Source organism: Hipposideros armiger, unplaced genomic scaffold (genome assembly GCF_001890085.2).
Source record: "Hipposideros armiger isolate ML-2016 unplaced genomic scaffold, ASM189008v1 scaffold_609, whole genome shotgun sequence".
Classification (NCBI taxonomy): domain Eukaryota; kingdom Metazoa; phylum Chordata; class Mammalia; order Chiroptera; family Hipposideridae; genus Hipposideros; species Hipposideros armiger.
In genome coordinates this window covers 1,135,925-1,149,827 of record NW_017731959.1, presented here as the reverse complement: position 1 = coordinate 1,149,827, position 13,903 = coordinate 1,135,925, and the positions used below count along the sequence as shown (strand labels likewise).

The following is a 13,903-nucleotide window of genomic DNA, read 5'->3' as shown; positions in this document are numbered from 1 at the left end:
TACATAATCAAAACCAGGAGATTAACATTGATACACTATTAATAACTAATCTACAAACCTTACTCAAATTTTATCAATGTCCCTTAGTGTCGTTTTTCTGGACAAGGATCCAATCCAAGGTCATATGTTGCCATTGGTTGGTAAGTCTCCTTAGTCTTCTTGATCTGGCACAGTTCCTCAGTCTTTCCTTGTCTTTCATGATCTTAATGCTTTTGGCCATTTATTTTGTAAATTCTGCAATATAGAATGATCCTTAATTTGAGGTTGTCTGATGCTTCCTCACGATCCAAGTCAGATTATGCATTGAGGCAAGAATACCCCAAAAGTGATGTGTTCTCAGGGCATTGTATTAAAAGACCCAGGAAATCAGTTTGTCTCATTATTAGTGGTGTTGACTTACATCACTTGTGTCTCCATTGTTTTTCCCATTATAATTAATATGTCTTATGGAGAAACAGTTTAAGTCTATATAAATATCCTGTTTCTCATCCTACTTCTATCTACTAATCTTAATCCATTAATAACTCTTGTCTGAAAATGTTATTACCAGCTATTTGCCAAATGGTGATTTTTTTTGTTTCCATCATTCCTTCTTTATTAATTAGAATTCTGTTAGAGAGATTTTCCTTCTCCCCCATTTACTTTTTCACTAAATTATATAAGTATAGACTGGATTTTTTTGTTGTTCTATAGATTATAATCCATTGCTATCGCTATTTTGTTGCTTAAATTGTCCCAAATTTGGCCACTGGGAACCCCTTCAAGTTGACTCCTGTGTCCTTTCAATGTGTCATCTTTATTTTTTTAGCACTTCCTTATTTTCTTGCACAAAATATTCCAAGTTGATACTGGACTTTCCCAGCCCCAGTCCTGGAATCAGCAGATTACCCAGGAAGCACTGGCTCCTTTTATTAGAAAATGATATTTAGAAATCAGGTTTAGATGTGCTGATTGCTATGGAGATGTATTAATTCTTGATCCTCTCAGCTATGAAATGTATGTATCTACATACACATACTGTATCTATCTGTAGGTATACCTATACAGATAACTCATGATTTAATATTATGTCTCCAATTCCACTTCAACACCACAGGGTTTATTCTTGCCTCCTCCATTTTATTTTTTGTAACTCCTTTCTCCGACAGTGAAAAACTTGGCTCTCATTAACCACAATATATTTATTTATTTGTTCAATTCTGAATAGAAAGTAGTTTAAGAATTGCTAACCATATCCCCAGGCCTCTTGCAGTTCTTTTTGTCTTTGGTCTTACAGTACTGTATTTGCCGGCGTATAAGACGACTGGGCATATAAGACGACCCCCTAACATTTCCACTCAAAATACAGAGTTTGTTATATACTCGCCGTATAAGACTACCCCCTCTTCCGCACACCTTCCACACACCAAATAAAAGGTAAAACAATATCAGATTTGATTTCAACATTTATATTTATATTCAAATGCTTATGACATGCAGGAAAACTGTCACAAGGCTGTATGTAATCAAACATATACATAAATCGCGATTCGCGATTTTGCGCTATCATACTGGGTGTATGGTCGGCTGTGTGCAATTTTGCGAGTGTGGTAAAATCGCATAACAGCAAAATCGCATAACAGCCGAGCATACACCCAGCAGCGCTGCTGATGCCTGAACGGTATGTGGAATGAAGTGGGCGGGCATCGGGAGGCCACTATGGCACGGGGCAAGCACTATGGGCAGTCTATCTGAAGTGTACCTGGCGTATAAGACAACCCCCCACTTGGAGGCATATTTTTCAGGGCCAAAAAATCGTCTTATACGCCGGCAAATACGGTATATAGTAAAAATACAGTTTTCCCTACACTCTTCTTTATGGTAATATCACTCATTTATATTATAGATAGGTTCATTTGTTACTGTTTGTAATTCATTTTGGGTACACACAGGCACACTTCCTGATTGATTGTAATTATTTTTTGAGTATGTAAAACATTAACATGGTTCTAAAAGTCAAAATTAGCCAAAAGATCTACTCAGTCACTCCTCCGTCATTTCTTCTCTCCTAATCCCAATCCCCCATTTTTTCTATGCTGTTCCCAGTCACCCATTATAGGTAACCAATCTCATTAGTTTGTTAGGGGGGTTATATACATAACATAAAATTTACCATTTTAATTATTTTTTAAGCATACTGTTCAGTGGCTTTAAGAACATTTACATTGTTGCACAGCCATCACCACCACTCCAGAACTTTGTTCATCTTCCAGAACTGAAACTCTGTACCCATTAAACAATAACTTCCTATTCCCTCCTCCCTCCAATGCCTGGAAATCACCATTGTGCTTTTTATCTCTGTGAATTAGACTGTTCTAGGGACTTCATATAAGTGGAATTATACAGTAGTCCTTTTGTGACTAGCTTATGTGACTTAATATCTCAAGATTCGCCCATGTTGTAGGATGTGGCAGAATCTCCTTACTTTTTAAGCCTGAATAATATTTCACTGGACATATGCTGAATTTTGTTTATCCATTCACCTATCAGTACACACTTGGGTTGCTTCCATTTTTTACTCTTGTGAATAATACTGCTATGAATATGGGTTTACAAATACCTGTTCAAGCCCCTGCTTTCACTTCTTTTGGGTATATACCCAGAAGTGAAATTGTTAGATCAGATGGTAATGCTGTTTAATTTTTTCAGGAATCACCATACCATTTTCCACAGATGCTGTACCATTTTCGATTCCCACCAGCAATGTACAAGGATTCCAATTTCTCCACATCCTTGCCAACACCTATTTTCTGTTTTTTGTTTGTTTTGTTTTTTAAATAATAGCCACCCTAATGAGTGAAGTGGTATCTCATTGTGGTTTTGATTTGCATTCCCTAATGATTAGTGATGTTGAGAATCTTTTCATGTGCTTATTGGCCATTTGAATATCTTTGGAGAAATGTCCTTTGCCTGTTTTTTTTTTCAGTTTACAATTGTTTATTGTTGTAACATTGTTTTGAACATCAAACACTGCACCAAAATATGAGCCATTTATCTTAAGACAATTGTCTTTGTCATAACTAAGAGCACTGGACTGATGTTTACAATTAATTTCTGACAACTTAGAACTTATTAATGGCACTGCTGTCTAATAATCAAATACTTCACCATAGACTATAATTATTAAATTAAAAGAGCAAAGTTTCCCTCTTCCTGTCTTACCTGCAAAACAAACCAAAAAAATTAGTTTTCACGTGAGAAGAGCACTGACTAAACAAAAACTCAATTTTTAACTAGTTTCATTAAACCCAGCATGTTGTAACACAGGGGGAAACAAGGCTTCCCAGAGTAAATACTGAAAAGATGTTAAAATTCCCTGGAGAAGTCTGTTTTCGCCAACTTGCAAAAAGAGAAAAAGTTTACTCCTTACCTATTTTTAAAAACTCTTTCCTGCTACCTTCAAAACACACTGTGGAAGGGCCGTGTGTGGTCTTATGAGGCACATACTTCCAATCATTTACTAGCAATTGTCCCTCAGCTGTTCACCCTGTGACTGTTCAACAGCTTTCATTTTAGGACATCACAGTAGTAAGTTTTTTCTTTTGCCAGTTGTGTCTAAGCACAGCAAACACAGTACTTACACACAGGGCTACATGGGCATGCTCGGGCCCACACATGCACTTCCTAATGCCTGGGAACATGTAAATATTGATGCCATGGCCACTGATGTCAGTGCGCGCACATCAAGGCAGATACTAAAGTCAAGTTGAGTTGGAACGAAGGAAAGGGGCCATGGCCATTTCACTAGTAAAGCAACTGAGAGAATGACTTAGAAGAGCCCAATTTACCTGCAGTCGCCTGAGATACTGTCCATCACTGAAAGTAGCATGAGGCTCATGCTTCTTCGTTCATTCGCCATCATAAAGTCTAGTAATGGTCTAGTAAGGGTCTGTGTACAAACACACTCCAAGGGCATGTTTTTCACAGAAAGAACACATGTCATTTGTATCCAATGACGATGGATTTTCAGCACAAACTGAATACTTTCATAATACTATAGTAATGGTAATCATCTACTTTTCAGCAAGAGGCACTCCTTTAAATAAGGAAAAAGAATCATGTTAATTAGCATATGTACCCACTGGATCAATCTGCAGCAATGAAGTGACAAAGCCTAGTGCTTATGGACATTGGGACACAGGGATCAGCTGCCCTCAATGCAGGGCCTGGAGACCCAGGTTCCCAGGTTGGACCTTCTAAGGAGGCCCATGTATTCAGAGAGAAAGAAACTATCTAGTCAAAAACTCTTTAAATGACAAGCTAAAAGACTACAGAAGGGGTATATTCAGATTTTCCATACTGCACATATGCAAAGAGGCCCAGCTAAGCTCAGGTTAAGCACATAAAGTTCATGTTCTAAAGCAAAATATGGTCAAGGACACACTGAAGCATTTATGAGATAATGTAACTGCACGGCCACTCTACTAGGAATTTAATCCACTAACTGGGCAGAACTTCATATAAACATAACCTGATCTCCCTAACCTGTACATAAATAAACTCATTAAACAACTAGTCCTTGACCTATTTAAGGTGGGAAGGTTTGCACTGGAGAAAGTGTATGTTGTTCCCTCTCTGGGAACACACGCCTCCAGGTTCTGCCACTGAGAATCATGTTCAAGGCCTTCATTATTGTCTCTGCATCCAACAGCACTAGGAAAAATGTCTGAGCTAAGTCAGGAACTTTCAACACTCCGATCTGGGAAAATAACCACCCCGTTTCTCCATCTTTTACATCAGTATTGTTTTGGGTGGAGCAAACTAAAACAAGGAGAGCCCCCCAACACAAATACAGGGGAAAGCAGAGGTGGAAATGGAAACCATCCTCTGTGGGGTAGCTGCAGCTCCCAGTCTGCTCTGGAACTTGGCTCACTGCTTTCTCACCAACAGAGGCCTGTGTTTGGTCACTTGATCCCCTGAAAGCCTCAGAAATGAGAGAAGTTATGGGCACCAAAGAGATAAAAAGGACTATACGAGAACACTATAAAGGCTGTATACCACCAAATTCAGTTATTTACAAGAAATGGACAAGTTCTTAGAAATACATAACCTTCCTAGACTGAATCACGAAGAACTGGAAAATCTAAATAGACTGATCAACAGTAAGGAAATTGAAACAATCATCAAAAACCTCCCCCAAAGTAAAAGTCCAGGACCAGAGGACTTCACTAGTGAATTCTATCAGTTTTAAAATTTTTATTATATTTATTAGGGTGACGTTGATTAATAAGTTTCAGGTGTGCAATTCTATAATACATCACTTGTATATTGCATTATGTGTTCACCACCAAAATCAAGTCTCCTTCCTTCACCATATATTTGACCCCCTTTACACTCTTCTATTATCCATCCACCCACCCCTCTCAACCTCTGGTAACCACCATACTGTTGTCTGTGTCTATGAGTTTTTTGTTGTCTTCTTCCGGTTTTATATCTTACATATGAGTGAAATCATGGTTCTTGACTTTTGCCATCTGATTTATTTCACTTACCATGATCTCAAGATCCATCCGTGTTGTCACAAATAGCAGTATTTCATCCTTTCTTATGGCTGAGTAATATTTCATTGTATGTATATGTACCACATCTTCTTTATCCAGTCATCCATCGAAGGACACTTAGGTTGTTTCGATATCCTGGCTACTGTGAATAATGCTACAATGAACACAGGGATCCACAGATCTTTACCAATAAATATTTTCAAAAATTTCAGGTAGATATCTGGAAGAAGGGTTGCTGGTGTGTATGGTAATTCTGTTCTTAATTTTTTGAGGAACCTCCATGCTGTTTTCCATAGTGGCTATACCAATTTACATTTCCACCAGCAGTGTATAAGGGTACCTTTTTCTCCACAACCTCTCCAACACTTGTTATTTTGTCTTATTGATAATAGCCATTCTAACATTGTGGTTCTGATTTGCATTTCCCTTATAGAGAAGTTGAGCATCTTTTCATGTATCTGGCCATTTTTATATCTTAGGAAAAGTATCTGTTCAGGTCTTCTGCTCATTTTTGAATTGGATTGTTTGTTTTTGTTGTTGTTGAGTTGTATGAGTTCTTTATATATTTTGGATATTAGCTCCTTATTGGAGAAATCATTTGCAGATATCTTCTCCTGTTGGGTTGGTTGCCTTTTTGTTTTATTGAAGGTATCTTTTGCTGTGCACAAGCTTTGTAGTTTCATTCTTTGCATGTGGCTTTCGAATTTTCCCAGCACCATTTATTGACGAGAGTTTTCTCGAATGTTTTTGGCTCCTTTGTCTAAAATTATTTGCCCATATACATGTGGGTTTATTTGTGGGCTCTCAATTTTGTTCCATTGGACTATGTATCTGTTTTTCTGCCAATACCATTCTGTTTTGATTATTGTAGCTTTGTAGTATAATTTGAAGTCAGGGCGTGTGATACCTCCCTCCCTGGTCTTTTTTCTCAGGATTGCTTTAGCTATTGGGGGTTGTTTGTGATTCCTTACAAACTCGATTATTTTTTTTGTTCTATTACTTTGAAAAATGCCGTTGGGATTTTGATGAGGATTGCATTAATCTGTATACAGCTTTGGGTAATATGGCCATTTTAATTATGTTGATTCATTCAATCTTTGAACACAGAATATCTTTCCATTTCTTTGAGTCTTCTTCAGTTTGTTTTAAAAATGTCTTATAACTTTGCATGTATAGGTCCTGATGTCCTTTGTTTATTCCTAGGTGTTTTATTCTGTTTTCTGCCATTGCATATTGAATTGTCTTTTTAATTTCTTTTTCTGATATTTCATTGTTAGTATATGGAATACAATGGATTGTTGTACACTGATTTTGTATCCTGCAACTCCACTGTATTTGTTTATTGTTTTTAATAGTTTTCTGGTAAAGTCTTTAGGGTTTTCTATGTAAAGAATTATGTCACCTGCAAAAAGTGACAGTTTGACTTCTTCATTCCCAATGTGAATGCCTTTTATTTCTTTCTTTTGCCTGATTGCTCTGGCTAGGACTTTCAGTACTACACTGAATAACAGTGATGAGAGTGGGTATCCTTGTCTTGTTCCTGATCTTCGAGGAAAAGCTTTCAGTTTTTTACCATTTAGTATGATATTAGCTGAGGGTTTGTCACATAGTGCCTTTATTGTGTTGAAGTATTTTCCTTCTATACCCATTTTATTGAGTGTTTTAGTCATAAATGAATGTTGTATCTTGTCAACTGCTTTTTCTGCATCTTGTGATATGATCATATGATTTTTATCTTTATTTTTGTTAATGTGCTGTGTCATATTGATTTGCATATGTTGAACCATCCTTGTGACCCTGGAATGAACCCCACTTGATCGTGTTGTATTCTTTTTAATGTGTTGTTATATTTGATTTGCTAGTATTTTGTTTAGGATTTTCACATGTATATTCATCAAAGATATTGGTCTATAATTTTCTTTTATTATTATATGTTGTCCACGCCAGGTTTTGGTATCAGGGTAATATTGGTCCGGTAAAATGAGTTAGGAAATACTGCCTGTTCTTCAATTTTTTGGAAGAGTTTGCGAAGGTTAGGTATTAAATGTTCTTTCAGTGTTTGGTAGAATTCGTTAGTGAATCCATCTATCTGGTCCTGGAGTTTTACTTTTGGAGAGGTTTTTGATGACTGTTTCAATTTCCTTACTGTTGATCAGTCTATTTAGATTTTTTTCAGTTCTTTGTGATTCAGCTTAGGAAGGTTATACTATATTTCTAAAACGTGTTCATTTCTTGTAAGTGATCAAATTTGGTGTATAGCCTTTCATAGTATTCTTGTATAGTCCTTTGTATCTCTGCAGTGCCTGTTGTAACTTCTCTTTCATTTCTGATTTTGATTGAGCCTTTTCTCACTCTCTTTTTTTAGTGAGTCCAGCCAGAGGTTGATCAATTTAATTAACCTTTTCAAGGAACCAGTTCTTTGTTGCATTAATTTTTTTTTCTATTCTCTCTTTGTTCTCTGTTTTGTTTAATTCTGCTCTAATTTTTATTATTTGCTTTTACTGACTTGGGCCTCATTTGTTCTTTTTCTATTTCTTTAAGGTTCAGTGTTAGGTTGTTTATTTGAGATTTTTCTGGTTTCTTGAAGTAAGCCTGTAATTATATAAACTTCCCACTTATTACCCCTTTTGCATATCCCCAAAAATTTGATCTATCTATTCTCATTTGTTTCTATGTACCTTTTGATCTCTTCTTTTACTTCTTCTTTCACCCAGTCATTGTTTAGAAGCATGTTGTTTAATCTCCACGTATTTGTAGCTTTTGTTACTCTTTTTGCAGTTGATTTAAATTTCAAAACATTGTGGTCAGAGAATATGCTTAGTATGATTTCAGTTTTCTAAAATTTGATGAGGCTAGTTTTGTGCCCCAACATATGAGAATGTTCCATGTGCACTAGAGAATAATATATATTCTGGTGTTCAGGAATGAAAAGCTGTAAATATCGATTATGTCCATTTGGTCTAAGATTTCATTTCAGGTTGCTATTTCCTTATTGGTTTTCTGTTTGGATGATCTATTCATTAATATCAATGGGGTATTTAGGTTCCCTACTATAATTTTGTTTTTGTCAGGCTCTCCCATTAGTTCTTTTAGTAGTTGCTTTATATATTTTGGTGCTCCCAAGTTGGGTGAATATATATTAATGAGTGTTATGTTCTCTTGATGTATTGCCTCCTGTATTATAAAATGTCCATCTTTTTCTCTTGTTACCTTTTTTATCTTGAAATCTATTTTGTCTGCTATAAGTATGACTACACCCACTTTTCTCTGGATGCTATTTACTTGGAGTATCATTTTCCTTCCCTTTACTTTGAGTGTTTGTCTTTGCAGCTGGGATGTGTCTCCTTCAGGCAGCATATACTTGACCTTTGTTTTTGATCCAACCCACTATTCTGTACCTTTTAATTGGTGAGTTCAATCCATTTATCTTTAGGGTGATTATTGATATATGAGGAGTTTGTAAAGCCATTTTATCTTTTTATTTCTGGTAGTTCTGTGTCTCTATTGTTTCTTTTCCCTTGTATTTATGTTATTTTAGCTTGATAGTATTCTATGATTTTATCCTCTGTTTCCTTTTTTCAATTTTTTTGTTACATATCTCAGTTCTAGATTTTTTTTTTGTCATTACCAATAGGTTTATGGAAAAGAAAGTTTTATATATACATTAGTCCTTTTTATCCTTATTGCATCTTATCTCCATTCCCCATGTGCAAGTTCAGCTCTCTAACCCTTCCTCTTTTATGTTTTTGTTGTCACAAATTATACCTTTTTATGCTGTGAGTTTATTTCCAACTTGCAGTAGCTATTGTCTTTTTGTTTTTAATGTTTTCCCCTCCTTTAAGCTTTATGTTATATTTAAGTGTTTAATACCTTATTCTGAACAAGGTTTGCAATTTCTGTTTCTGTCTGTCTGTTAGTCATATTACTTATAGTTTTGTATCCTTTTGTCTTTTTGTTTCAGGTATAAGAACACTCTTCAGTATTTCCTGTAATGCAGGTCTTATGGTGGTAAATTCTCTCAGCTTCTCTATATGACTGGAATATCCTTTATTTCTCCTTTAAATGTAAAAGATAACTTTGCTGGGTAAATTGTTCTTGGATGCTGATTTCTCTCTTTAAATAATTTGAATATTTGATTCTGTTCCATCCTAGCTTGTAGGGTTTCTGCTGAGAAATTCGATGATAATCTAATGGGATTTTCTTTGTAAGTTACCATCTTCTTTTTCTGGCTGCCTTAAGAATTCTTTCTTTGTCATTAATTTTTTTTTTTAAGATTTTTTTTTTAATTGGGGAATTGGGGGAGGGGAACAGCGCTGGGGAATCGGGGTAAGGGGAACAGACAAGTTGCTGTTCTTTTGTTCTTCATTCTAGTTGTGGAGGATGTCGCTTCCCTGGGCCATGTTGGTATTATCATTGCACTCTTCCCGGATGAGGCAGATCGGTCATCGGCCGCTGGATAGCCGCTCACATCGGCTCTTGGCAGCTCACACTGGCTGCTGGCCGCTCACGCTGGCTGCCAGCCACACACGGTAGCTTATGGCAGCCCACTGCAGCAGGGGCTACAGCCTATGCCGTCGCCAGCGACTCATGGCAGCCCAGCTCCAGGTAGAGCTGCTGCTCACCATCTTAGCTGTAGAGGGCAGTGTCACTGGCTCACATGTGGGATCCAAACTGGGGCCCTGCTACTCAGAGTCAGCTCTTAACCAATGCGCCACTCGGCCGGCCTTCTTTGTCGTTAATTTTTGACAGTTTTAATATGTTGTGCCTTGGAGGAGGCCTTTTTGGATTGAGATAATTAGGTTTTCTGTTAGCTTCTTATATTCAAGGATCCATTTCTTTCCATAGGTTTGGGAAGTTCTCATCAATTGTTTGAATAGGCTCTCTGTTTCCTTCTCCCTCTCTTCTTCTTTTGGTATACCCATTATTTTCATATTGCTCTTTCTGATGGAGTCAGATAGTTCTTTCATTTTTTTTTTTTACTCTCAAATGTCTTGCTTCTTTGATCTTAGTCATTTCTAGAGTCTATCATTTCCACTAATTCTGTGCTCCATCTGGCCTTCTGTATTTCCTAAGCTCACTAGTTCATTCTTCATCTCTTTTATTGATTTCTTCACCTCCAGAATTTCTGCTTGATTCTTTTTTATAGTTTCAATCTTTTTGGTAAAGTACTCCTTTTGTTCGATTTTATTTCCGAGTTCATTAAACTCCCTTTCTGAGTTTTATTGTATCTTGTTGAGTTTTTTTCAGAATTTCAGTCTTGAATTCTGTGTCATTTAAATCATATATTTCCATGTCTTTAAGTTTATTTTCTGGATATTTTTCATTTTCTTTCTGAGTTACCTTGTTACCTGTTATTTGATGGGTTATTTCTCTGCCTAGGCATTTATGGGAATGAAATCTGCTTTTCTTTCTTTCTTTTTTTTTATAAGATGTTTTTTGATTGATTGATTGATTTTAGAAATTTTATTGGGGAACAGTGTGGTTTTCCAGGACACATCAGCTCCAAGTCAAGTAATTGTTTCAATCTAGTTGTGGAGGACGTTTTTCCAGAACCCATCAGCTCCCAGTCAAGTAGCTGCCTTCAATCTAGTTGTGCAGGGTGCAGCTTGTTGGCCCATGTGGGAATCGAACCAGCAACCTTGGTGTTATGAGCCCACGCTCTAACTATCTGAGCTAACTGGCTGCCCCTGAAATCTGCTTTTTTTAAAAAAAGATTTTATTGGGGAATTGGGGGAAGGGGAACAGACAAGTTGCTATCCTTTTGTTCTTCAGTCTAGTTGTGGAGGACGTTGCTTCACTGGCCCAAGTTGGCACCAACATTGCGCTCTTCCTGGGTGAGCCAGATCAGTCGCCAGCTTCTGGACGGCTGATCACGGAGGCTGCTGGCCGCTCATGCTGGCTGCTGGCTACACATGGTAGCCCATGGCTACCCACCTGCCATCGCAGGCGACTCACGGCAGCCCAGCTCCAGGTTGAGCTGTTGTTCAGCATCTTAGCTGTAGAGGGCAGTGTCACTGGCCCTCATATGTGGGATCTGAACCAGGCCCTCTGGTGTCCCAAGCCAGCTCTTAACCACTGTGCCACTCGGCTGGCCCTGAAATCTGCTTTTTAATAAAAAAATAAAATATTTGACACCACTATTTTAGGTTGATAATCATAGAGGTCTTTCTTTGGTTTTCCAGTAGGTGGCGCTGACGCACAAGTTTTTATTTTCTCTTACTTGCACTGCTGGGGCTTCTGGTAACTATGTGGGACAATGTCACCTGGGCTGTGAAAATACCCATATTCTCTGGGGAGGTAGGCATTCCCTCTGTGACCTGTTCTCCTCAGTCTTAGGGTTCCACCCTGGTGGGGAAATGTGGTAGGCAATGGGGCCCTGGGCCTTTGAGATCCCAGCACTACCTCCTGCAGTTAGGTGCTGCCAGTAGTGCTGTACTATCTGAAGTATCTCTGGTGCCTCCATCCAGGCTCTGCTGCAGTGGGTGGGAGCGGGGTGGAAAGGGAAAGGCTGGTTCCTGCTTTTGTGGCTTTGTTCTCCTCCCAGGAATGGCAGTTTCCAGACCTCAGCTGCCACATCTCTATGTCCCCGCCCCTGTCACTGGGTTTAGCCTCATTGTGCGCCTGCTGCCCAGGGAGAAATGTTTCTGCCTCTCCAGGCCTCACAGCGACCAAGAGTGTGCTGTAACCTGATACTGTTGCAGCTACAGCGTCAGCTGGGATGGCTTCTCTGGGAGGGTGAGGGGAGGTGACTACAGTCTGGGGCTTTGTTTTCTGCCTGGTAATGACGTCTGCCAGAACACAGCTGCCAGGCTTTGTGTTCAGGTCTCTGCCCCTGTCACTGGGTTCAGCTGCAGCATGTGGGTGGTGACTCCTCAGGCAGGAATGTTGATTTTACTTCTCTGCTCCTTAGGGCTGCAGAATGTGTAGGATGTAACCTGACTCCTCTCTCCTGCTCCTGAGTCTTCTGGAGCCACAGTGAACTCCCAGCGAAGTGTCTGTGGCACCCATTTCTGTCCTTCCCCCTTCCTCCTCCCCTGTTTGTTCAGATACACCCACCTTCAGATGTTTCAAGCAGGGATCTCTCATGTGTTTGTGTGTTTAGCAGGGAATCCTTTGTTGAATTACACTTGTCCAACTTGTAACTTCAAGGGGGGAGATCTGGAGGGACCTCTCACCGCCGCCATGCTGCTGTCACTCCAGTATCACGTGTATATAAATTCTGTAACCTGCCTACCTCATTTAATAATACATTGACTATGGTACTGTTACATTTTAAAATCACTGTATAGTATTTCATTATTGAGACATACCTTCACATATTCATTTTACCGCCTACCTAAGAGTATTTATAATTTCTATATTTTAATTGTGAAATAGTCCCAAAAGTGCATACAATGCCATGTATTTTTATAATGAATTTCCTGGTGTCAGGTATTAGACATTTATTAAGAATTTGCAAATATGAAAAATCTAATCTAGAACTCAGGGAGACAAAACATTTTTTTAAAGTTACGGCCTCTATTTTTAAATTGCAATTAATGTGATAGGGGAGATAAAACTTGTATACAAATGTCCAAAGTAAAGGATGATAAAGGGCACTAGTTTAGCCTGATAGCATCCTATGAGAATTCGTAATAGGGAGATATTTTATGACCAGGGTAACCATTGTCATGTCATAGCATATCTAAGCCAAACTGATTTCATAATAACTTTGTGGAGGTACATTCATTTCCTTGAGTTACCTATATTCCCTGAAGTTTTCATTCTAATTATCAGAAATCCAAAGTATGACCAATGGTGCAAGATGATTCTAGCTGTTTAGGTAACATTGGAGCAAATAGGGCAGGTGCAGAAACATAATAAACCCACCTGGCAAGAAGAACTGAAAGGAAGCATCACTTATACATAGGACATAGCCAAGTGACTTTTAGTTCTTTTCCGGGCAGGACTCCAGTACATATGAATATAGTTATCTAATCAAGAAGTTTGCAGCTGTTGGGCACTGATTAAGCAAAAACAACAAAAGCCATCTGTAAAAATACAACTGTTTTTAGACTATCCTGAGGTATTATTTCATGTTCAAAGGAAAATTGCTTTAAAAAAAAAAAGCATTTTTTTTTTCATCTGCTATTTGGAAGCAGCTTACATTGACAGAATTTAAAAGTACACATTTTGGGCCGGCTGAGTGGCGCGATGGTTAAGAACTGGCTGGGACGCCAGAGGACCCCGGTTCGGATCCCACATCTGAGGGCCAGTGACACTGCCCTCCACAGCTAAGATGCTGAACAACAACTCAACCTGGAGCTGGGCTGCCGTGAGTCGCCGGCGACGGCGTAGGCTGCAGACCCTGTGGCAGTGGGTTG

At 38.4% G+C, this 13,903-nt stretch overlaps 1 protein-coding gene across 4 annotated transcripts in view; it reads left to right on the top strand.

The window, feature by feature from the left end:
* Window positions 1-13,903, top strand: part of ZNF565 (zinc finger protein 565) — a 35,114-nt gene that overhangs the window by 6,051 nt on the left and 15,160 nt on the right. The window contains exon 1 of one of the 4 annotated variants that reach the window (XM_019624866.1): window positions 86-140. The exons of the other annotated variants lie outside the window; for them this stretch is intronic. The gene's annotated coding sequence lies outside the window, so the exon portion shown is untranslated. Of the gene's footprint in view, window positions 1-85; window positions 141-13,903 lie in introns of those variants that run through there. 4 annotated transcript variants of the gene reach the window in all.